Source organism: Hypomesus transpacificus, chromosome 19, assembly GCF_021917145.1.
Source record: "Hypomesus transpacificus isolate Combined female chromosome 19, fHypTra1, whole genome shotgun sequence".
Taxonomy (NCBI): Eukaryota; Metazoa; Chordata; class Actinopteri; order Osmeriformes; family Osmeridae; genus Hypomesus; species Hypomesus transpacificus.
The window spans coordinates 6,665,036-6,688,013 of NC_061078.1; the positions used below are offsets into that span (position 1 = coordinate 6,665,036).

At 41.4% G+C, this 22,978-nt stretch overlaps 1 long non-coding RNA gene across 1 annotated transcript; it reads right to left on the reverse strand.

The window, feature by feature from the left end:
• Positions 1-7,328: 7,328 nt before the first annotated feature.
• On the reverse strand, positions 7,329-18,145 carry LOC124482182. The gene is made up of 4 exons (XR_006957716.1): positions 18,055-18,145; positions 17,094-17,172; positions 15,126-15,496; positions 7,329-8,012 (listed from the first exon to the last, which is right to left on the reverse strand). It is a non-coding gene; the product is annotated as an uncharacterized LOC124482182 (long non-coding RNA).
• Positions 18,146-22,978: the final 4,833 nt, after the last annotated feature.

Below are 22,978 nucleotides of genomic sequence, written 5' to 3' on the forward strand. Positions count from 1 at the left end.
CACAGTGGAAAATTAGCATTGGTCCCTGCGTGAGTGGCGCTCACAGTGAGTGTAGGAAAGTCAGATCTCCCATTTCCTTATTTCAGACTAGCATTGTATTCATTTGTGGCTACTCTGCTCACAACTTTGAAGAAGAAAAAGAAGATATTAGGCAGACGATTTAAATGGAATTAGAATGTAAGCTACTTCTAGAGCCGAACTCTAGGCCACTGCTAATAGGCATGGCACAGTAAATTGCCCAGGTTCTGCGCAGAAGAATATATAGTCCATAATCTGAAATGTACGTCATGTTACATGACGTAAAATACATATCAAATTTTCGATTTACTCAGTAATACTCATGTGAGAAAAAGATAAGCTAATTGCACATGCCTGCAGCTATTCAACCAGATACCACATTATGATTAGCAATAGCCCTTCATTCGATTCAAAGACTGCATTGAAGAATAATTTAAATAAAATGTCACAAAAAAGATGAGTTTCAGAATTGCACTTATATACCACGGATTTAAATTGGAAATCTAGCGCTGAGTGACAATAATGATAGGAAAACACCCCACATCCTTGTTTGGAATAGTTCATCTGTATTAGTTATGAGTTAGTTGTTACATCACAATATAACAAGACAAACAACCGTAAGAACGCTTTTACCAACAGTTGGTAAAATAATAAAAATAGTGACATTAAGAGTAGCAAAGGAATTTTAGAAGGATTATTTAAAGTGACTCTACACATCCTTGGAGAATGTTTCTTTAGGCTATCATTTTCAAACAAATTAAGTAAATTATTTTTAATGCATTCTGTAAATGCATTCAGGGGGTTGTCGTGAGACTAAACCCAAAACAAGTAGTAGTATTAATCAAGTCCATATATATATATATATACTTTGAGTTTGTAGGATTGGATACATTTGGGTCAAGGACAACTTTAACAGAATTAATATAGCTATTTTTGAAGCCTACTTTCATGTTAAAATTGACTATTTCCTCATCCCTCTAAATCGCAGCTTTGAATACAAATCGAAAAGAATTAACAACATATGCAATCGGCTAAATTTTCGATTCTTCCAGGACTGAAATATAAACTTGAATTAAATGTGAACTGTGAACTATTTTCGATGCCTAATTAAAACATGCCTAGAGACACTAGCCATTTAGTCTCCTATCTCTTCAGAAATATTATATCATGATATGACATTAGCAATAGACTTTAAAGCTCAAACTTTAAAGCACTATATCTTATCTTATGTCATTGTGAAAGCAATGTTTTATCATATCGATACAGCTGAATGACTGTCAGTCGGAGATACCGACTGATAGACTCGGTCTATTTTTGACGGGCGAGATCAGAGCAAGTCCAATCTGTCAACTCCAGAAACATTGACTTTGTTCTTCTTCACAATGAAACCATAGAAAAATATTTGATGCTCTCAGTTTCGCGACTCAATTTTTGAGAACATTTTTTATTTGATATGAATCTTAAAGCCTATTGGTAAATTCAGGATTCCAGTTGGACTGGTAGAAATCAAAATGACAATGTAACACTGCACTGCAACACTGCAAGTTACAGCAGAGGCTGTGGGCTGACTATTTGTCAGCTAATGTTATTAAATCGAGAACACGGGGCCACCTGGAATATTCCACTTAACACCTGGACTAAAAGTAATGAAATGTACATTAATAAAGGCGGCTGTGTAGCCTATTGCGTGATTTGCCTCCGGCTGCAGGTTAAAATCGTTGGTTTGGGACACTGCCATTCAATACAAAAAAGTTTGAGAAATTGATCAGATTATTAATATATGTGATTGTTCTTATTATAAGTCTATGCATGGCCTCGTATTGAACGCTATTGCAAGTGTTTTTGTTTGGAAAGGGGATTTTGTTTATTGGTACCTACGCAGACAGGATTCAGCACCACTTTGCATTGGACAGCAACCACACTTAATCTACGCGCGTGCGTGTTCTTGCGTGTGTGCCTTAAAATCAGCCCTTCATATGCATTTCTGCATTGCGGATGGCATAGGCAACAACATTCATTTCTGTTTTGAGAAGTTCTAGAGCAAGATGCAACTCTGAACATTACCACAAAACCCAGTCCGTTTCATTGAAGTCATTCCCCTCTTTATTACTTTACTGGAATAGAAGAGACTAGGGTCCTCACACTTTTCCTCAAGCACAAGAATATGTTCTTCATATTTTGTGTTTTGTTATTAAGACACAATAGACCACGATTTTATGAATTACTTTTATTAAGTGACTGTTCTGAATGTATGTCAAGAGTGTAATGTGTGTGAGTGTCTCTCTTGACAAATACCAGGCTTTTAGTCCTGGCCACTTGCCAAACATCCCACCTTGTTGTTGACCGGGTGCATTACCAGTGTAGCTGGCAGCGTTGAAGGAGTAATTATGTATAAAGGGTTCCAGTATGAGGTAAAAGCTGTTGCAGCGGAGCAACGAGATAATTTCTAAAATGAAATTACACAAAAGAACATCATATATTTCAATAAAGCCTTATAAAGATGAATTGATTTTGAGCAGATTGCTTTATGCGACGACAGTAAATCAAAGTAATAGGGCCACATTCGAGGTAGCGCTAGCCATACACAGTATACCGCGAGGATAGGCTTGACCAAAGGGTCTGCAGTTAATCAAGCTGCACAGCCTGGGCTGCTGAATGGAAAAGACAGTCCAAGGCAGTTTGAACTTCAGACAACTTTAGACTTCATGGTCACATATAATGTTCTGGTGCTAGTGAGTTGTCTGACTTTTTGGGGTCACTAGTATCAAGCGTTAAAGCTGTGCACACAATCGTAGGGCTACATATGGACAGCACAACAAAGAAACTATGGGCTATTATACGACTAAGAGTCAGGGTCCTGAGCCCAGATGACTCCACAGGCTCCCTGTCCACGTGTGTGTAAGCTCATTTGCGTGACTTGTCTCAGTGGCTTTGTGGGCTGCCAAGCAGTGAGGAATGCAGCTTCTATCCTGAGGAGGTCGCCTCTGCTCCTAGACAGAAACAAATCTCATCCGTTAACCCTGTCGTTAGGCTACCGTTTGATCCTTCAGTTCCACTGGCTGTGTGGGACACTGTTCTGAACTTGATATCATCTGGAGATTTCTCTTTTTCTCTCTACCTTAGTTTCTTTCTCCCTCTCTTTCACTGTCACACACACTAACTTTCTTTCTCTGGAACACGGACACCATTTCCATACACAATGTACATGAACAATTTTGTTCAGGCCAACTTTGGTCCTACTTTTTGTTATGCTCTGATTCTGTCTCTCCCAATTGCCTTTCTTGCTCTATCTCTTTTTTCTGTGTGTAGTTGTGTGCAATCCATCTATTTTCTGAATGTACTGTGTACTTTCTTTATCTCCTTATTTGCATGGCCTATGCTACCTTTCATTCGTTCTTTTTTTGAGTTTAACATGAGTATGTTAGAGTGTGCGAGTGAAAGAGAGAAAAAGCTTTTCGGAATAGCGGTTCAATCATTTGCTCCATACTGTATGTTGAATCTTCAGAGGCAGGTTTTCAGCCTCAGTGAGGTTCTCTCTTATTGTGGGATTGATCTGAAAAGACTGAAGAGTAAGCAAAAAGCGTTCTAATTGTATGGAAGCGCGGCTCATTCAGGTGATGAAAAGGGACTTGTAGTGTCATAGCAGCCCCTTAAATTTGCCAAATAAGGATCGGTAATGATGAGGTGAGAAGCAGTGAATGCCCTAAAACAAACTATATAGGAGCCCCACTAAAGCAGCCGGCAGCTTCAGATATATTAAATTACCATGATTAGGACTTTAGGCATGGTTCAAGCCTGTTTGAGAGGCTGGGGAGCCTGAAAGTGGTGCTATTCATGTCTGGGGAGGAGGGTCAATAGGTCGGGGAAGTTCACAGGGCCTGTTTCTATTCTTATGCTAACACAGAATACAGGCCCTAATGCTCACTGGCTTGGAAGACATAAATGATTGGGCAATAATCCGTAGCTCTCCATGGTGGGGGGAGTTGCTCTATAGCTAATTGCGCTCTGCCTGCTCTCCTTTCAGTGGGCTGGCAATAATGATGTCTGTAAAAAGCCAGGGCTGTTTTCTCTGCTCCACTCTCTGTTCCCTACTTGCGGCTAGAAAGGTACACGATTGTGTTTTGATATCACTGCAGGCTGGAGATTTGTGAGGTTCCGTAGTAGCACTCTTTGACATCCTAGGACTCCTCTTCCTTTGCATTAGGCCATTAATCGCTTACAAAACATTCTGAAGTTAGCTATAAGTGTGTGTGTGTGTGGGGGGAGGGGGTTTAAAAACAAAAATGTTCTTCTGGAAATACATTTGTTTTGCAGAACATGAGCAGATAGGAGTTGATGACAGGATGAGATGTGTCTGGCAAAGTGTTGATATCTTGTCTGCCTTCCCACAACAACTGCAGCTGTAGATCTAAATGCAGTTGTAGTTCTACAGCAGCTTTAAGAGTGCAGCTATGTAAGAAACCTAAATTGTAATGACAAGTATTTCATTTATTTACATATCGTACCATCGCACACAAAGGAGTGTTTTGTTCCTCTGCGGCATGCCTGAAGATTAATTTCTCAGCGATGGTGAGTAGGAGGACCCTCAATGCTTCCCTGTACAATGGGGCCCATCTATCTCCTTATGACAAGCAGAAAATCTGAGCAGAACAAATGAATGAATACAAACGATCACCGAGTGCCATGATACAGAACACCTGCAGTCAACTGCTCCTTAGAAGTTCTTCTGGTGATGTCTGCTGTCCGTCTGTCCGTCTGTCCGTCTGTCCGTCTGTCCGTCTGTCCGTCTGTCCGTCTGTCCGTCTGTCCGTCTGTCCGTCTGTATGCATCTAACACACAAAGTATAATGACATCAGGCTTTCAGCTGTGTTTCACATACAAATTGTGTCCTATTTTATTCGGAGCTTACCTTCAGCAAGAGAAGGTAGGATTTTCACTGTGGGGGCCTTGTTTTAGGACTTAAGAGAAAGGAAAATGTCAGTAGAAATCTTGTTATTAATATTTAATTTTCATGTAAAGGGATGTAATGCTCAAATGCATGTTGAAATCAAACACATACAAATGTGTCACAATCACAACTGACCAAACTTAGAGAATACATCTATCAAAATCTTTAAATATAGCCATGCAACCTATTTCTAATAAAACTTTGTGCATCAAAGTCAAGCAATTTTTTCCATAGTAACATTAAATGTGGATTATAGTCCAAAACCATGTGTCAGAGTGTGATCACACATTCAAATCACATCACTCTCGTCAATAGACCATTCCTATTGGCCACTGGGGAATAGATGGGCCACACACTTAAACCTGGGTTGTGACCTCTGACCCTGTGTGTTCTGTAGGACCCTAGGGAGATGCATAGCAACACTCACATCTAGCAAGCTAACAAGTACCTGTCTGACTACCCCCCAGTTCCTTGAGATCTGTGGTCAATTAATTATGTATTTTAATATGTAACATTTACTACAATAGTAAACAAATGTATACTACTTTTGTATTTTTCTTTTTTGCTGTTTTGATATTTTCGTGACAAATATCAAACAAATTGTGTCCATGAAGTTGGGTGTCGTAATAGATTGCTTTTCCAAAAAGTCTTTACAACATGATAAAGTAAATACACAGTTTCAGACATCATTACACCAGTGCACGTGCTAGCTGTTTGGGGTCAAGCTGTCCTCGCTGCCCTCTGATGGACAGGTCATGTCTGGTGAGTGACCAGAGCAGAATTGTCTGGAGATTGCCATTAAGGAATGAGTAAGAAAGAATCCCTTCATTGTTTTTTCGTGATGTCTCCAATCAGCCGAACCAACATGACATGTTTATCATGGCTTACTTGAACTATTAATTTCCCCATTTGCTCATTTAATGGTCCCTGGTACAAAATTATTATTTTTTGTATTCTCTTTTTAAGCTGTATTGCTGAATGGTTTGTTGGTCCACTAACATAGCCTGTAGAATAAATTGCATAAATTAATGATTTGCATTAAATGTTATTAATTTGCTATTTTACAGATTGTACGATTTCGCCATGTTTACATTTTTATTTTACTATTATCATAAGTATAGGTTATAATTTACCCCCCTACGTTTAGATTTTTTTTTTACCGAAGTCGTGGTATATCCACTTAAGCAATGTTCTTTCATGTGCAAAGTGGCCTAGGTGTACAGAAATAAGAATCCAATCAGGGAGCTGTTGTTTTTACAAATCTTCGTTTTGAAATTAGAGCTATCGTGAAATTACGATAGGTCGTATATCTTTATGTGAAATTCCTATGTAATTTAACATTTATTTTGTTGTGAGGATAATTGTGCTTTCCGTTAATTTATCCTAGTTATCCTAAATACAATGCAAATAAATGCTGACCAAATTAATCGTAGTAATTGGAATTATGGCAGATAATTTGACATTATATTATTTCTGTTATATTCACATTCATATCACTCGAGGTATGTAGACCTCGCTTTAGGGCCCTCTTGGGATATGTTTTGGGTCAACCTCAGATCCAGTGTCAGTGAACTCTTTGCAAATTATTCTCTCGTGGACACGAGATGACCTTGCCATAAATTGAGACGCTTCATGTTGGATGCGAAAGGAGGCAATGTCATGCAAACCAGCAAAGGGACTGAAATGAATTGATCGCTTACCTTAATAATATACAAATCCATCTTGCTTCCTGTTATGTAATGTAGCTTGATAGAGTGAACCATGTCAATTGCATCCTTTTCGGGAAAATATGGTTTTGGTGGGCTTGTATTTCCATGTAATAAAAAGGCATTTTACAGACCTCCACGCGCTGCTTGTTTTCAGACGCTGTCTGGAGTAAACTGCCGAATGAGTGGCGATTTTCGCAATTAAGGCATAATTATTCCTGCAAACAAGCCAGCCGGAATCTTCTGAAGGAGGTCTACGTCTTCCTGCTGTAACTTCTCAAGGTTTCACACAAAGCATGATTGTTATTCTTTCATTGTTTTACAAACTAATTATGTGACAAGCAGTCTTGGATTGCTTTTGGTATTGACAGTCACACTTACAATGGATTGGGATTCAAACCTTTGTATCTATAGAATTTTTGTTAAGCATGTTTAATTTAGATAATCATAGGCTACTAGAGTCATGTTTACAAGTTTCCTCCCAGCTCAGAGACCTGTCCATGGTCCTGGCAGACATCCTTTTAGACCACACTCTCTACAAATCGTGCCTACAAACATTTGATATCCAATAAAATCAATAAATAAAAACCAACAATAATCACAAATTCCTGAACATATGATTTATTTATTCATGTAGGGTACCACCATCACAACTCAATAAAATATATATATAATAAGAGTAAGACACACACATCACATTCATCATGTCCTTTAAATGTGCGGAACTGTCACAATTGTCCATAAAATATTCAGTGAATGAGAAGGCTATTTCGATCTGTGTCAGTATATTGAATTTCACAGCATTCCCTCTGCCTGTGCAATGCTGAATTGAAATACAAACATATTGCACATAGAAAGAGACGTAACTGGATATAAAGGTTAGATTTGAAGGCTATCCGTATCATGTCCTGATAGCCACTCTGACACCACAGCAAAATCAACAGTCCTTAAATGACAGACAACAGCGGATACTCATTTGCATAGGACAGTCAAGGATCTCTGTAGATATGGCTGGAATTTTCCTTGCTACAGTTCCACTCAAAAACCCATCATGAAACATGGATCTGCATTTTGTGTGTGCATTTTCATATAATATGACTACTATAATACTGTTTAGTGTGGGACAGTGCATCCTGTGTGCAATACATATGCTTCTAATTTATGCAACTTCTGCAAAAGGAGATTCTTCACAACGTCATTTTCATGTGGACTTATGTATGGGGCAGAGTACAGTTATGGCTGGACAGAAATAGCATGTTCTCCATTTCTTCCTTGTCTTTCTCATCCTGCTCCTTTTTTCTGTGACTCCTCCTCCTCTTCTTCTTCCTCCTCATCTTGGCCTGGGAACACACAATGACAGATGCAAAATGTAAATCAATCACTTTTATCCAATGGCTTTTTTCCTAAATTCTCTCAATGTTTGAGAACACATTTTGCGTTTTTTGCATGGACATGTCAGTGTTGGTTCCTCCAGTCTGTCACCCACAAGTACAGCAGCTAAACAAATCTATCTGCACGTCTCCTCCAGTTCTGAATCCATGTGCAGAAGCTGTCTGCCCTGCGCCATTACCAATTTCACCAAATTATATATAGAGAGGTTTCTGGACAATTGAGTCCCACAGGGAGACTTTGCCAGACCCTTTCTCTGACAATTTTCACCCTCTCCCTCATTCAAACACTCTCTCTTTCTTTTTCTGCCTCCACAATACAGGATCTTTCTCTCTCTCTTTTCTTTTTTATGCTCCCCCTCAGCCTCAGACAGCATGCAGCTTATGCAAATCGTCAGCCTTTTATGCTCGATTCACGTCCTCAGACCTGAATGAGACCTCAACAAAACACACACGCACACGCACATATACACACACATGCTCTCCCTCCTTCGCTCATTCCTTGTCTTTCTTCCTATCGTCATCGTTTATTTAAATGTTACAGATACACACCTCCCTCTGTGTGCTCCCTCAGACCCGGCCTCATCTTTACCCTCCATGTGGATCTGGGAGCTTCCACCTGATTGGACGAGCCTAAGGATGGGAGCATGGCTCAAAGCTGTCGAAGCCTAATAATGGTGCACTGCTACTGTCCCAGGGAGCGAGGGATGGAGGGAAAGAGTGGGTTTGGGAGGGAGGGAAGGAAGGAAGGATGGAAGGAAGGACAGAAAGATGGAGATAAGAATAGAGGGATGGTGGGTAGGATGGAAGAAGACAGTGAGGTAGAGATGTATAGTGCATGAGAGATGGGAAGGGACGTAGGGATTGATAGATGGATAGATGCTGTGAGTAGCCAACGGAGTTAGGGAGAGAGGCAGACGAAGGGAGGAGAGGAGGAAGGGAGGGAGAAAGGAAGGGGAGGGCTAGCAGTCTGATGAATGTGAAATACTTTTTGCTCCTGTGTTCCCAGGCTCTGGGACGAGTGTATGCGGGTGGGGTTGGACGTGGGGGAATGGCTCGGGGGGAGACAGGTTGGGGGGTGGGAGGGGCAGGAGGGGGCCATGGAGGGATAAGGATGGGTGGGTGAGAGGGGGGGGGGGGGGGCAAGTCGCTGTGCCCAGCTGTACAGGAGCCTGGGGGACTTGGCTCACACACTCTGACAGGCTGTCCCATTCACCAGCACATAGCTGGGCCCGCCACCACTGCTGCCATAACAACCCCCAGCCCCTCTGCCATAGCAACGCCACGGAACACAGAGCCCCCCCAGTCTGGCTGCCTGGGACACTTTCATGGGGGAAGGAGTGGAGGAGAGGGGAAGGGGAGGGAGCACGGCTGGGATGGTGACAGAAGTAGATGAAGAAGCGTGGAGTCTGGATCAGGAGAGTCTAGACAGTTCCATGAACTTGAACTTGACAGACAGCCTTAATGGAAATGATGAGCCAACTTTAAACTGTTCACTCGGATGCTCGCTCTAAAGTTTACTTTGTTTTAATGTATTATATATGACATGCAACAATTATGTGGTCAGTAGGATAAAAATAAAACATTTTCTAAACGTCCTAATGTGAACTCAGTAAGGGCCTTGTCTGGAGGCCCTGGTTCTCCGACCCACGCTGCCGTGGGAAAAAAAGACAAGTGAAAGATCCCCTGTCGTTGCTACAAAGCTGAGAACAGCCTTGGTGGGATAATCCTGTTTATCTGCCAGATTAAGACAGGCTGCAGCTGAGCTGTCCTAGAGGGGGAGAGAAGACAGGGAGACTAAAACACACAAGCTCCATGAAGGGAGAGAGTTCAGCCCGCTTAAGGGACAGGCTTTGACAATGACATTGACTTGAGGCTTTAATGGCGGCCGTCAAATGAGTCAGAACCGCTGCTTTTGTGTTGCGTTGTTGGATTTGGCCTGGGTCGGGTCATAAGCTGTTCCGGACCTGGAAACCTCATACTGTGTCAGGGGGTTATGCAGTGTAGGCCCATTCACTGGTGTATCACGAAGCAGACTCTGGAGGAGAATGTTGAGGCTCTCTATGACCAGCCTGCTTTTCATCATGGCTCGTCTCTCTCCAGAACACTAGACCTCATCAGAAGAGAGGGTTTTTCAGAGGAACAATGGAGGTACTTTTGAAAAGCAGCACCTTGTTGTAGGTCTGATCTCTGTCTTGTATTTGAATGGTTTTCCAGGAGACTTGAGGTGATGGTGGTTCCAGACAGATCCCAGACACCGGTTTACCCTCTCTACTCACACACCATCTGCAGCTGCAGACACATGGCTACACAGACAAATTCTCAGACACTTCTGCCCCTCCCCCTGCATACACACACACACACACAACACACACTCAAGCATACGGACACAAAAAAAAATCAATGCAAGCACTTCCACACACATACACAAACACAAAGACAGTAGACATACACAGAGGCATGCAATTTATCAGTCCACTATACTTCTGTCATACCAAGTAACTGTAACTCTCCCTCTGTGGTTTCTAAATGCATGACTCTCTCATAGCAGTATTGTATGGATGTTTGGCAGTGAAATATAGTTCCCCGCCCCCTGGTGAAAAAAAACAACAACTTCCCCTTCCTTCTTTCTCTCTAATTCCCACTCTCACAAACTGCTTTTAGGAGGTTATAAATTGTGATTGCCATTTCGCATAATTAATAGTCTGTCTGACAGTGCCAGGACTGGATCCCTAGGAGCCGTCTGCCACCCTGCTAAAATGTGAGATTAGATTTCCAGCACTGATTTGTACTGTCACTTTCTGTACAAAATAAGCTTCTTTATGGGATATTTGCTGTTTTGCGCATCCTGATTCAGTGAAAGGGAATCATTCCAAAATACATATAGAATTCCATTGAAAATTGTAAATGAGTGCACATTTATGAGAGGCATAGAACATTAGGCTTACTCTGAGATGTGCCTGGAGACGTACATCTTATATTCTCTCTCTCTCACACACACACACACACAAAATCACATACACCCACACTCACACCAAAACTCTCTCACACACATAGACATAAATATCAAGAAAACAAAGGGGACCATCCTGTCTGAGCTGCTAATTCATGCATGTGTCTGGTTTGGGGCTGCTCTCCCACCCCTGTCCCCCCAGTGTCTCCTGCAGCACCCACACAAGACACACAATGGTGGGAAAGAGGGGTGGTGGACCTCTGTCAAGTGCACTCCTCACAAAGCAGCTATTGTGGCAGAGGGGAGCCAGGAGCAGAATGATAATGCGGACCCTCATGCAGTTTAGTATTTACCAACAGGCAAGATCCAGCTGCAGAACCCAGCCTGTCTTCCTGGGTATACAGCTCTAGATCAAAGCTCACAGCCCTGCTCTTAACCTTGCTCTGTTCTGCTCTTAGTTTGGCTCTGCTCTGTATGTCAGCTTTCCTACTACTATGTACCATACCTATGACCATGGCAGAGGACTCTTGGTATTTTGTATGTGTGTGCGTGTGCTCGTGTGGGCAAGTGTGTGTGTGCGTATGCGTGTGTATGTATACACACTGCAGACGGATGTAATCAAGCTGGCATTACACTGTCCCTATGCGTATAGAATACATCTCATTCAAATCAACAAGCCTTTTGTTTCTGCCTCACAGGGTGTAATTAATGTCACTGATTAATTCCTTGTGTTTCCTTGGTGTGTGTGTGTGTGTGTGTGTGTGTGTGTGTGTGTGTGTGTGTGTGTGTGTGTGTGTGTGTGTGTGTGAAGCTGCAGCTTCTGCAATCACTGCTGAATCTACAAGCCACTGCTTTGGAGCTGTTCATGGTGCTGAATTAGATTCAGAGGACAATAGCTACAGTATTCACTGACAAGCCCCTGATTACATACCAACCAGCCTACTACCACACACACACACACACACGTCAATGCACACACACCAATGCACACACACACATATGAGTACATATGCTATATGACGCCTAGAATTAGGCGCAAACAATAAGTGTAAATGAAGGAGGGGAGCTGCATGTGAATAACGTGGCCTTGCATAAACATCTAGACACACTTTGCATGCAAACAATTCAATAAATATACAGTCTGTCAGTGGATTCTTCTATCTATAAACAGTTATACACAGCAAGTATTTTGTTTTGAGAGTGTGATAAATACACCAGACAGCCCTCTGAACTGGGAGTCAGATGGCTAAGTGGTGAGGGAGTCGGGCTAGTAATCAGAAGGTTGCCGGATCGATTCCCTGCCCTGCCAATATGACGTTGTGTCCTTGGGCAAGGCACTTCACCCTACTTGCCTCTGGGGGAATGTCCCTGTACTTACTGTAAGTCGCTCTGGATAAGAGCGTCTGCTAAATGACTAAATGTAATGTAATGAACTGTGTGACTCATTGTCATGGTCGATAACTGTCGGCTAATCGGCTCAATGTTTGAAAATTATTAATTAATTGATAAAAACAGCATATGATTAGCATTAATGATGTGCTGTGGCTTTGGATTATAAAGTGTTAAATTGTCATATTGCACAAGGGAATATAAATACTTTCAATCTATTTTGCTCTGTCTTTCTCTGACACTACATTTCGCTCTCATACTCTTGTGAGGATGCACATACTCACAAACTAGAGACACACGTACACACACCCAAACATACATACCCCCCCAGGCACACACACATAGATGTACCCTGAGATGTTCTAAATTACGTGGCAACACAAGATCCTTTGTAAGGAAAGAATTAAATATTGTGTGTCTGCTCTTGTCCTCTGCCAATGGTTCTAATTTTTTGGGTGCCCATCCCTGTATTCTACCCAGCGACCCATCTGCAATATAGAGGCCTTGAAAATATGCAAATCATGTCGGAGGAGGCCCCTCCCCCCTACAGAGAGTCTCCTTGTCTAATTAGAGCAGTCTTTGGTATTAAAGGCACAGCACTGCTTTTTGTAATGAAAGGCATGGCGGTTTTTCTTTAGCATATTATAGGCAAGGGTATTCTTTGTTTGGTATGAGAACAGTCGTTTTCTATTGTGCCGACAATAAACATGCTGGTTATAATTTATGTATGATGTCTGTGTTATGGAAACAGAATGAAAAAGAGAAAACCTTTCATCAAAAATCTGAGAGATTGTTTCCGAGGAAGTGTTTATGTATTTCTGTCTTATGTTTTCTTTGCCTTTCATTGATGGATTCAAGCTTACAGTGCAAATAATTTCCCTTCAGCCTCACCCATTTGATTTAGTATTCACTTTCTATTTTAAGATGTGGCTTGTACTTCCACATCACCATCAATGTTCAATAAAATCGGGGGGGAAATGTCAAAGCAGTTCACAATAGAGAAGGGTTACGAAGCACAAATAGACTTGAAATTATGTATTTTTTCTTATAGTCTTAAAAAAGTGTAAAAAACTTAACATGACATTAGTTGCAGTATAACCAGCGATATTTTATGATGAACTCCATAATTTGCATATCAAAGACAGTCGTAGTATTTTGAGCATGTCTCCAGCCGTGAGCCCTGGAGCGTGGTTGCTGTGGGGCACTGCATGCGCTTGCCACTGAAAGTGAGTCTGCACCTTTAAATGGCACTCCGCGAGCTCTTCTCGTTTCTATGCAATTATGTTAATATGCGCTGCTTGTCTGGTCCTCTTCATTAACGGCTGTGCCTGCATTATTGTTTTTATGTTGCCTATTTGTAATCCATGCAAACCGGGCTGCATTTATTTTTTCAAGGTTTTATTTCTTAGAAATGTGTGTTTTACAGGGAGACTTGCAGTAGGCCTCCGTTTGAAGCCTTTTCTGCTCAGGATGAAGGTTTATTTACGGGTTTTCTATTGCAGCAAATTATCAAGGTCGTGCTTTGCATTCGTTTTTGTCGGACATCGATTGCAAAATAGAAAGACAAGGTCCTTACTTGATCAGTGAGTATGTGAATAATCTCTTGCTGTTTTCGACAGCAAATGTAATCTGTAAATTTCTGAGAAAATGCTTTAGATATAATTGAGCAGTTTCACAATGTTTAAGAATAGTTTAATTCCAAATAAACGTGCTATTTAACTACCAAATAAATCTACCATCTACCATTTCATGCTGATTTATTTGCTTGTTAACACATATATTTACCAACATTAGTTGTTTCTCAGTTGCGTGGCAACAACAGTCTGTCAAAGGAAGCAATTACCGGCTTTGCCATGAACGATTGCGTCTTCTGAGACCTTGATCCTTATTTACACAGGTAGTCTAGGCCTACACTACTCTTAAACTTCAACAGAACAGTGTGGGCTAAATCTACCAGGCCAGACATAATCTAAAAACGAAAATAAACTAAAAGCAAAAATAACTAGGCTATATTTGTCATAAAACAGTGGTCTGTAAAGACAATCTTTTTATGTAGCACTTTGAAGAGGCTTATATCACAAAAACTTTGAAAGACTGACTTGTTTTGTAGAACACAATGTATGGATTAAACAAAACTGAAATATTCTGACCTCCAATATCCATATCAGTTTTGACAGCCTGAAGGCCAGTATGAAGGCCTGGTGTATGAACGTTTCAGCACTCAGGCTACTGACACATTCAGTACAGGAGTTTCAGATGGTCTACATGGTGGACAGACACACAACATTTGTGGTTTGTCAGTTACAATAAAATGACCACCAACTACAAGAAGCAAGGTCTGGTTGTGACTGAGGGCCGCAAGGACATCATTTTCTTTATGCTGCCTTGAGATGTAGTTTGGGAGATTGTAGACGTTTGTGCGTATATGCTTGAGTGGGTGTGAGTTGGCGAGTGAGTGTGTGTGTATTTGATAAAAGACAATTATTTGATGCAAAAAATGAATTTCAAAAATATACTATAAATATAGATACAGTATTGAACCGTGATGCTGAATTTTTGCACAATGACACAGTGATCAGGTGAAAGAACAGAACAACAGGAACATAAGTCAGTCTTCTCTGTGTCCTGGCCCTCTCAACCCCTCTCATCTATGCTCTCATCATGTCCTCTATCTATGGGATACTATGGAAGGAACAACTCTGATAGAACCAAATGATGCTTACCTCATGCCAACACAGCCATTTTAGGAGCTGCAGCAGAGGGAGATTTCTCCATCAAGATGGCTTCCGTGGCTCAGCTAAGTCAGTTCCATAGAGTCCTCTATCAGTAAGGGGGGGGCGGCTGCTGTAACTGGCAGCTCCTTTGTCCCTGTTGGCACAGGGTGGGGGCGTCCTTAGTCGTCCGTTTCTACCAGGGCACAGATGGCAGCAAAGGCTTCCGGTGATGGAGATTTAGGAGGAGAAGGATGAGAAGGAGGAGAAGACGGTTGGCCTGTTTTTTTTTTCCTCTTCATCTTATTCTCCTCCTGCTTTCTTTTCTGGCGATTGGGCCATTTTCCCTCTCTTCCGTCCAGACCTGGTGTGAATTGCTGGCACTGTGGAAAGGCACAAAACAGACCCCTTTTTATTACTAACATGCATGGCAACTGCTCCATAACATATCTCTGAAGAAATACAGGGACAGAATAATTGTAATTTCTTCGATCATTTCAAACACACTGTCAAGCCACAATGAAATTACTGTTGTGAGAGTGGAGAGAATCCCTCTCCTGAGCTGATGAAGCAGTGTTGATGTTAATGTAAGTGAATGATGCAGAGTGAATACTGCTGTTTGGTGTAATTTAGTTGTGGAAATTTGGCAAATAATATCAGCCCTATTGATTCCCTTGTAGTAGGTGTTGGTTTAGCACACATTTGAGCCTCCTGTTGTTTGGAATTGCTGGATGGGTGTCAGAGCCGGAGAGACAAAATAGAAGGAGCAGCTAGCCAAGGTGGCTAATGTTTCTAATTAAGTATGTAGGAGGAGGGAAATTCATCAGAAAGTGGTTAAATGGTAGGAAAAAAAGATAAAAAAAGAAAGTTGTTTATTACTCAAGACGGCTCTGAATACTTATTATTCTGCCACTCCGTTACTATGCTGGGCAGACCCAGGCTATTCACTCTATTAGCCATGCTTCCTGAGTTAGCCATAATCCAAACATGTACTTGAACATGTCCTCTATTATGGAATTAGGACATAAATATAGTTTCTGGAGGACACATTTAAAATCTGTGTGGTATTATTTCAGTGAGGATGATTATCCTGTTGTCGGTCTGAAAAAATAAGACAGAAACACTAACAATAGAGGAGGAGAAGGAGAGACAAAGTGTGTGTGTGTGTGAGAGAGAGAGAGAGAGAGAGAGAGAGAGAGAGAGAGAGAGAGAGAGAGAGAGAGAGAGAGAGAGAGAGAGAGAGAGAGAGGGGGGGGGGGTGCTTATGAGAGGAAGCATTTTTGAGGATCAGTGAGACTGGAGGGTGGCGGTATGAGGAGGAGGGGGTGGTTGTAAATAAGAAAAGCAAGAGAAGATGAAACAGAGAAACAGACGTGCTTGGTGTTAACACAACCTGGCATTCTGAGGAGGGAGAGGAGTTTTAGCTAAGGCTGATGCTGAGGTTTCAGCATGTTTTACTCTCCTCCCACCTCCTTCTTCTTTCTCCTCTTCCTCTGCTTCTGTCTCTGCAGTGGTGAAGTACAAAGCTGAAGACAGCATGAGAACCTGCCAACTACTAGGAGCTGCCGGCCTGCATCTGGGTCATGCTGCCAGGAACAGCCGCTACACACACACACATCTTCATTTCCAGAGCAGCTGCAGCTCACACACACACACATCTTTATCTACAGCAGCCGCTGACACACACTCATCTTCTTCTCCAGCATGAGCTCAGCAACACTTATCTTCATCTCTGCTATTGGTTCACACTCCTCTTCATCACTTACTATGGGCTCATGTGCAGGAGCCTACTGGAAGCAGTGGGGAGGCATGAAGCCACCTGTCTCTACCTTCATCAGTTCACAACATGTGGTTTTTTAATCTCTCCTGTCTGACTGTCAGTATTCTCTCTATCTCTCTTTGTGAGCCTTCATCAGAGGAAGCACATATGATATATCACTAACGTGCATGCACATCCTCCATGGGTTGGGCAATACATACCAGTCCAGAAATCTGACAGTGTGCTCCATGCTGCAGTCTCCCAGGCCAATTGCTACAGTAACAAGTACACTGGATCCACCTGAGGACAAAACCAAAAAATAAATATATTTTGAACTCATTTGTAGCACAAGAGATTTTTCAAAAAGAGAGGTTAAAAGAGAGGTTAAAAATGTAGGAAGATTATAACAATTATTTGATATTATTTAAAATATTTGATTGTAGTTTAAACCTAAGCTAAAGTTTACAGCAGCTTAAGTTGTTCTCAATGGGCCTGGTGAGCAGATTCTTGCAAGAGGAACTGGGGAGAACAAGCAAAGCCTGACAACATCCACACATAATGGGTTGACCAGTGGAAATTCCAAAGTCTAGTGAGACAGGGCAGATAGACTATGCTTCCGTACGCTCGGTCGTGGGAAACGCTCATTCGGACGTTTCACAAATTCAGCACATCCTTCTTTACTGAATCAAAACCAATTAGCCACGACTGGTCGCCACCCATTCAGTTACACGCGGCCTTTGAGCGCCACTGTGGACTCTCGCTGGAAGTGGATAGCAGTTGACTGAAAGAAAATGCATTCCGCATTTGGTTTTCCGAGACACGTAATTGCAGTTGCCTTTAATTAAAGAGACTGCTCTAGGCACCTTAGGAAATACGCCGCCAATACAAGTACTAATACAAGTACAAATACTAAGCCAACAACGGCTACCTACTTCAATTTGGGCCAGGCCTTATTTCTGATCTATTTATGCAGACTAGCGTAACGTATAGTCACATGAGGAGGCAAATATCTAGACCTAAATATGGAGGTAATCGATGTAGCGTCATAGCTTTATTCTTAAATCATTTTTCAAATGTGTTGTGAAACAAGACCTTTGCCTACATTTCATCTACAAACAACGCATCCATTAACCAAAACAATAACAATTGTATTTTAAGATGTTTTGATTTAGGACCACTTACCCAGTAGACTAAAGCAGGCGATGTGACAGAAGGTTTTGCATGGTAACTGCATAGTTTGGTGTTTATCGTTAATTTGATCTGATCATAACAGGCGCAAGTTTGAAGGCCATTCCTACTTTCGGTTATCTAGCTTTATGATGGCCGAGTAACACTCATACAGCTAGATAACCAAAGATAGTAACAGACTCTTTGTCTTCTTGTAGACGTGCAGCGGCGTCATGGGCCAGTTTTCTGTAGGTAATTCACCTACGAACATAAAGGAAGAAAGCAAATGTGTTTTACATTGGTGTTAATGTTGCGTTAGTCTATAGCCTAGTGTATCTCCACAATGCCCTGTGTCCTGACGCAATGACATTTTTATTAAAGTAAATGCTTATACAGAAGTAGCCTATGCTTGAATACAAAACAGATCCTCTTGCTCCAGCATTGTAGCTCATGTGGCTAGTATAATCACGTAGGACAGGATTCTGAATAAGACCTCTTTATCCGCATCTCATTGAGTTAGGCTATTCTCGCACATGGTCACATCATTAAAATATTGCCGGTCTGAAAATGTAACAAGCTTCCCGCCTTTTCTGAGAGCCCCTCAAAATCCTGCATAATTTAAATACTAATGATCTTGTAGGCTATCCCCAGCCTGACTACGGGTACCATATTACCAGTTTGGACCTTTAAGGCCTGTTAACCGTAGGCTCCTGCCCTTTGGGCCTGCATTATTTCTGCTTGTATCTTTACAGGAGAGTGTGAAAACTGGGTCATAAAACCAACACTGGAGCTCATGCTAGTAGGCTTGATCCACATCGGACAAGTATCTGATTAACTATCACTCTGTAGTTCAGAGGCCTATATGAATGAGGCCAAACCATAGGCTAATCTAAATTGGCCTATATCTTAACTCCCTTCACCTTATCCTTCACCGATCTCAAAGGGCAGGGTAGCCTATAGGCCTACTCAAAATATAGGGCCATATGGGCCAAGTGTCAATGACATTTTCCACTATCATCATTTATTTAGCCTACTGTGTCATTTATTCGAATTTACTCATTAAAAAAACAATAGACTAGGTTATATAAGGAAAGGAAAACAATTACTTTTGTAAAATATAGTTGACTACAACTATGGTTATAGGCCTAACAATCAGCTGTCTGAGCATGTTTTTATTAACAGCCCTGTGATGAACTCACGTTCCCCGTTATCAAACGTATTGCTTCATAGACATTCATTGGGGAAAGTACCCAACAGCATTTATTGAGCAGTAGACATAAGCCCTCAAAATGTAGTTCATAGGCTACACTCAATATTTCAGGGGAGAGAGAAGTTAATCTTCCTGTTTCTGTGGTGCACTGAAAACGAGCATGCTCAAACTTAACAAAGGCACGATTCGTTAAAGCGTTATATTATGATAGGCTATAGCCTACTAAAACTACATGTATCATAAACATATTCGGTATCCAGAGTGGCAGACGCTTCTTCATCAAACCTTCAAATAATCTATAGCCTAGTCAATTTGAGACGATAGCTCACACAATCGCGCCACTTCTCCTGGCCCGCTGCCTTTAGAAGGGGAGTAATTTGCACCTCTCGTCTCCTCCGGGATAGGGCGAGACTGCTATAGTACCCTAAATGTGGCCTTGGCCGAAAGACCGGGGTCAACTCCACCAGTTTGAAGCCAGACAGTTGACACTGAGAGTAGCACATATATGCCGCGGGTCGAAAGGGCCTCTGCACACTTCTCACTTTCGGGTTCATTTGTTAGACCATTGGACTATTCATAAACCCGTTTTAGAATACAGAGAAACGCTCCAAAAGAAGAGGATACACATTTCAAGTGTCTTTGCAATTTGTAAGAGTTGCCTGCATAACAGGGCTTAGCCTATATTACTCAAAACTGATGCTGACTAGTATTTAATAAAATACTCTTACTTTTCAGAGTGAGAAATAGCGTGATCCTTCTTTGCATCAAAAGAAGGACAGAACAATCACGTAGAAGGTAACGGTGTCGATTCCGGTAGAGGGGATTGGTATTAGTTTTGTGACGAAACGGTATCATATTGTTTAAACTCTGAACAGAGGACAGGTATACACAAATCGATTAAATCTCTTCATACAATGTCCGTGGCAGATTCCGGGCGCAGTTGCAGCTTTACAAACGGTGCTGTCTGTCGATGCTCGAACGAACGACTCCGCGAAATCATCCTATTTCAAAAGATTCTGTATTTCCGAGGCAAGAAGATTCCTTGCATCGTCACTTGTTTTCCATCGAATGAATGTGATAAGAGATTGTCCCGTTATTCATTTGGAGTGTGATCGCACTCCACCGTGGCCCGTATCCTTTCGAGGCTCACTGTGTCTTCAATGCTTTCCTCTCTCTACCCTGAAAGCTTGGACTTTTTTCTCTTTTTGCCTCATCCTCTGACAGTTCTCGCCTGCAGTGACGTCACATCAGAAGCAAGCTGCCGAGTGACCAATCAGATACTTAGGGGAGTGAGCGCCTGTGTGTGGTGCAAGTGAGGCGTGTGTGTGTGTGTGTAAGTGCGTGCATGCGTGCGTGTGTGTACATTAACGAATGTCAGAGGAGTCTTGTGGCGTTTTTAGTTAACTTTCCATTTTGGCCTATAATAGCCTTATGTTGCGTGAATTAAATGAAGATCCCTGCAACTATGATTTTGTTCTCAAGGTTTGTCACAAGGCTTTATTGGAATATAGCTCAACATACTTTGTTAATTCATTAGTTTGTGTGCATGTGTGTTTGTGTGTGAGAGTGTATGAGCAAGAGTGGATCGTATTGCATGATCTCAATTATTAAGAGTCATCTTTGTGTGCGTGTGTGTTTGTTCGTGTGTGTGAGAGTGAGCGTGTGTGTTTGCGTGCGTGCGTATGTGCGTGCGAAATGCTTGCTTCTAACACAATTAGCGACTGAGCAGAATTAAGGGTCATAACGTGTTAGCTCTTCGTGCAAAATAGGGCCTTTCTTCTTCAGTACAATCCATGCAGACTTCACTTTTACATCAAATTCATTTGTGAGAATCCACGTTATAGCCAACGTTTCTTAAATCTCAGTTGAATTTATTCGTGGTAGCAAACAAGTGAGCGAGCAGCGAAGAGAATGAGATTTGTATTCCTTGCATATTTTAACGCAGCTAATTTATTGTTGAATGGTTGGCAAATATTTTTAGCACGTCTGTTTGTGTTGGTAACTCACTGATGTAGGTCCCACTACCAAGCCATTCGCGTGAGAAACAGTGGTTGCAGATTTTGTTGAACTTTCTCAGAGAAAACGGAGGCTACCTCTGTTTAGTATTTCGCTGATCATAGGCCTACTGATAGATAAACGTTTGTATGTTGACTACATTAAACGAGATATTCACACACTATCACACAGAACTCCAAGGCCTTGTTTCTGTGAATGTTGTTTGATATTCCGTTGATATCTCGATGCCTTATGTCTTATAAATTATCAGCAAAGTTACTGTAAGTCGGTAGCCTAATGTAGGCTAAGTAATTGGAGGCAGAGGACCTAGGACCTACTGTAATGTAGGATAAAAAGACATCGAACCGGGACTGTAAACCTGATATATTTTGTCTCGTTTAACTGGAGCAAAATTATTTAGAGTAAGCTATTCATAGGCTATGCCATCCAATTAATTGCAATTAAGAAGTGCAGTTTAGATCAAATTCCATTCATTGTGTTTTTTAGAAGCATAGCATAGTTTTGCTTTTGAATGTTAAGTTATTGAATTTGAATATTCATATAGCCTTTTGGGCGAAAGGCCTAGGCTAATATCCCATTCACTTGGTGTCCAATTTTGTGAAACAAGCACAACCGACAGCTCATGAAATGTGTATTAACAATTATTAAAACAAAAGAATGGGTGTAGTATGGGGGTATTATTTTTGGGGATAGAATAGCGACTGAATCAGCGAGACAAAGTGTCGAGAGCGCAATGAGAGGGACAGTTCTTGACCTTTAACCTGGATGGGCTTTTCTCATTACAAAGTGCTCCTTTCACAAGTGTCCGGTCTCTTCATTTACAGAGGGTCAGAGGGTCATAAGGTTATATGAAGTGATCGTATGTTTAGCCTACAAGCAGGCCTATTACAAGCCTATTAGCCTAACCTATTGTTCCCACAGACATTACAAAGTAAATACGTTCAGGCTGAATAGAAAATGAATTTATGAGCTTAATTAAATCCCGATAAAACACAAAGTAGCCTAGCCAAAGCCTATACAGGCCTACGAGACTACAAAACAGAACCTATATTAAACATTTCCTTTTTCAAATTTAGGGCACTCACTCAAATGTAACTTGTAGCTTAAATTTCAAAGCAGACCCAGGCTTAATAGTCCAAAATGTGTTACTTAATCGACCAGCATAAACTCTGGGTCCACCTATTTTTGATATTTTATCCTTTTGATCCATTTACAGTAATGAACGCCTGTTGTCGCGTGGGCGATGAGCGTGAAAAGAACACGTCATAAGTGACGAGGGCGTGAACAAACCCAGAATGACTTGGGTTATAGCGGCCTCTAGCTGTATGATTCAGTGATCTTGAATTGCCTTTTGGGATGTTTTGATGCAATTGTTTCATATTTAGTAAATTCTAATAAAACGGTAGCCTATGGGCATATGTTGCATTATGTCGACCTATGTCGTTAAAAACATTTTTAACACAATTAGGCTATATTGTAGCATAGCGTAATTATTTTTGATTTTCAGTGCCATGGTTTAAATCCATGAACTATATTTCCAAATTAATCAAAATAATATTTCCAACAAAAATGTATTAAAACGTTTTGCTTTTAACTTGCAAGTTGCAGCGAACTATAACATGAACACACTCCAGATCGGCTCTGACAGTCCGCCAATGCGTTTGAACTTGAATTAGGCCTAGATCATAGCCTACATTTTATAGGCCGAGCCTA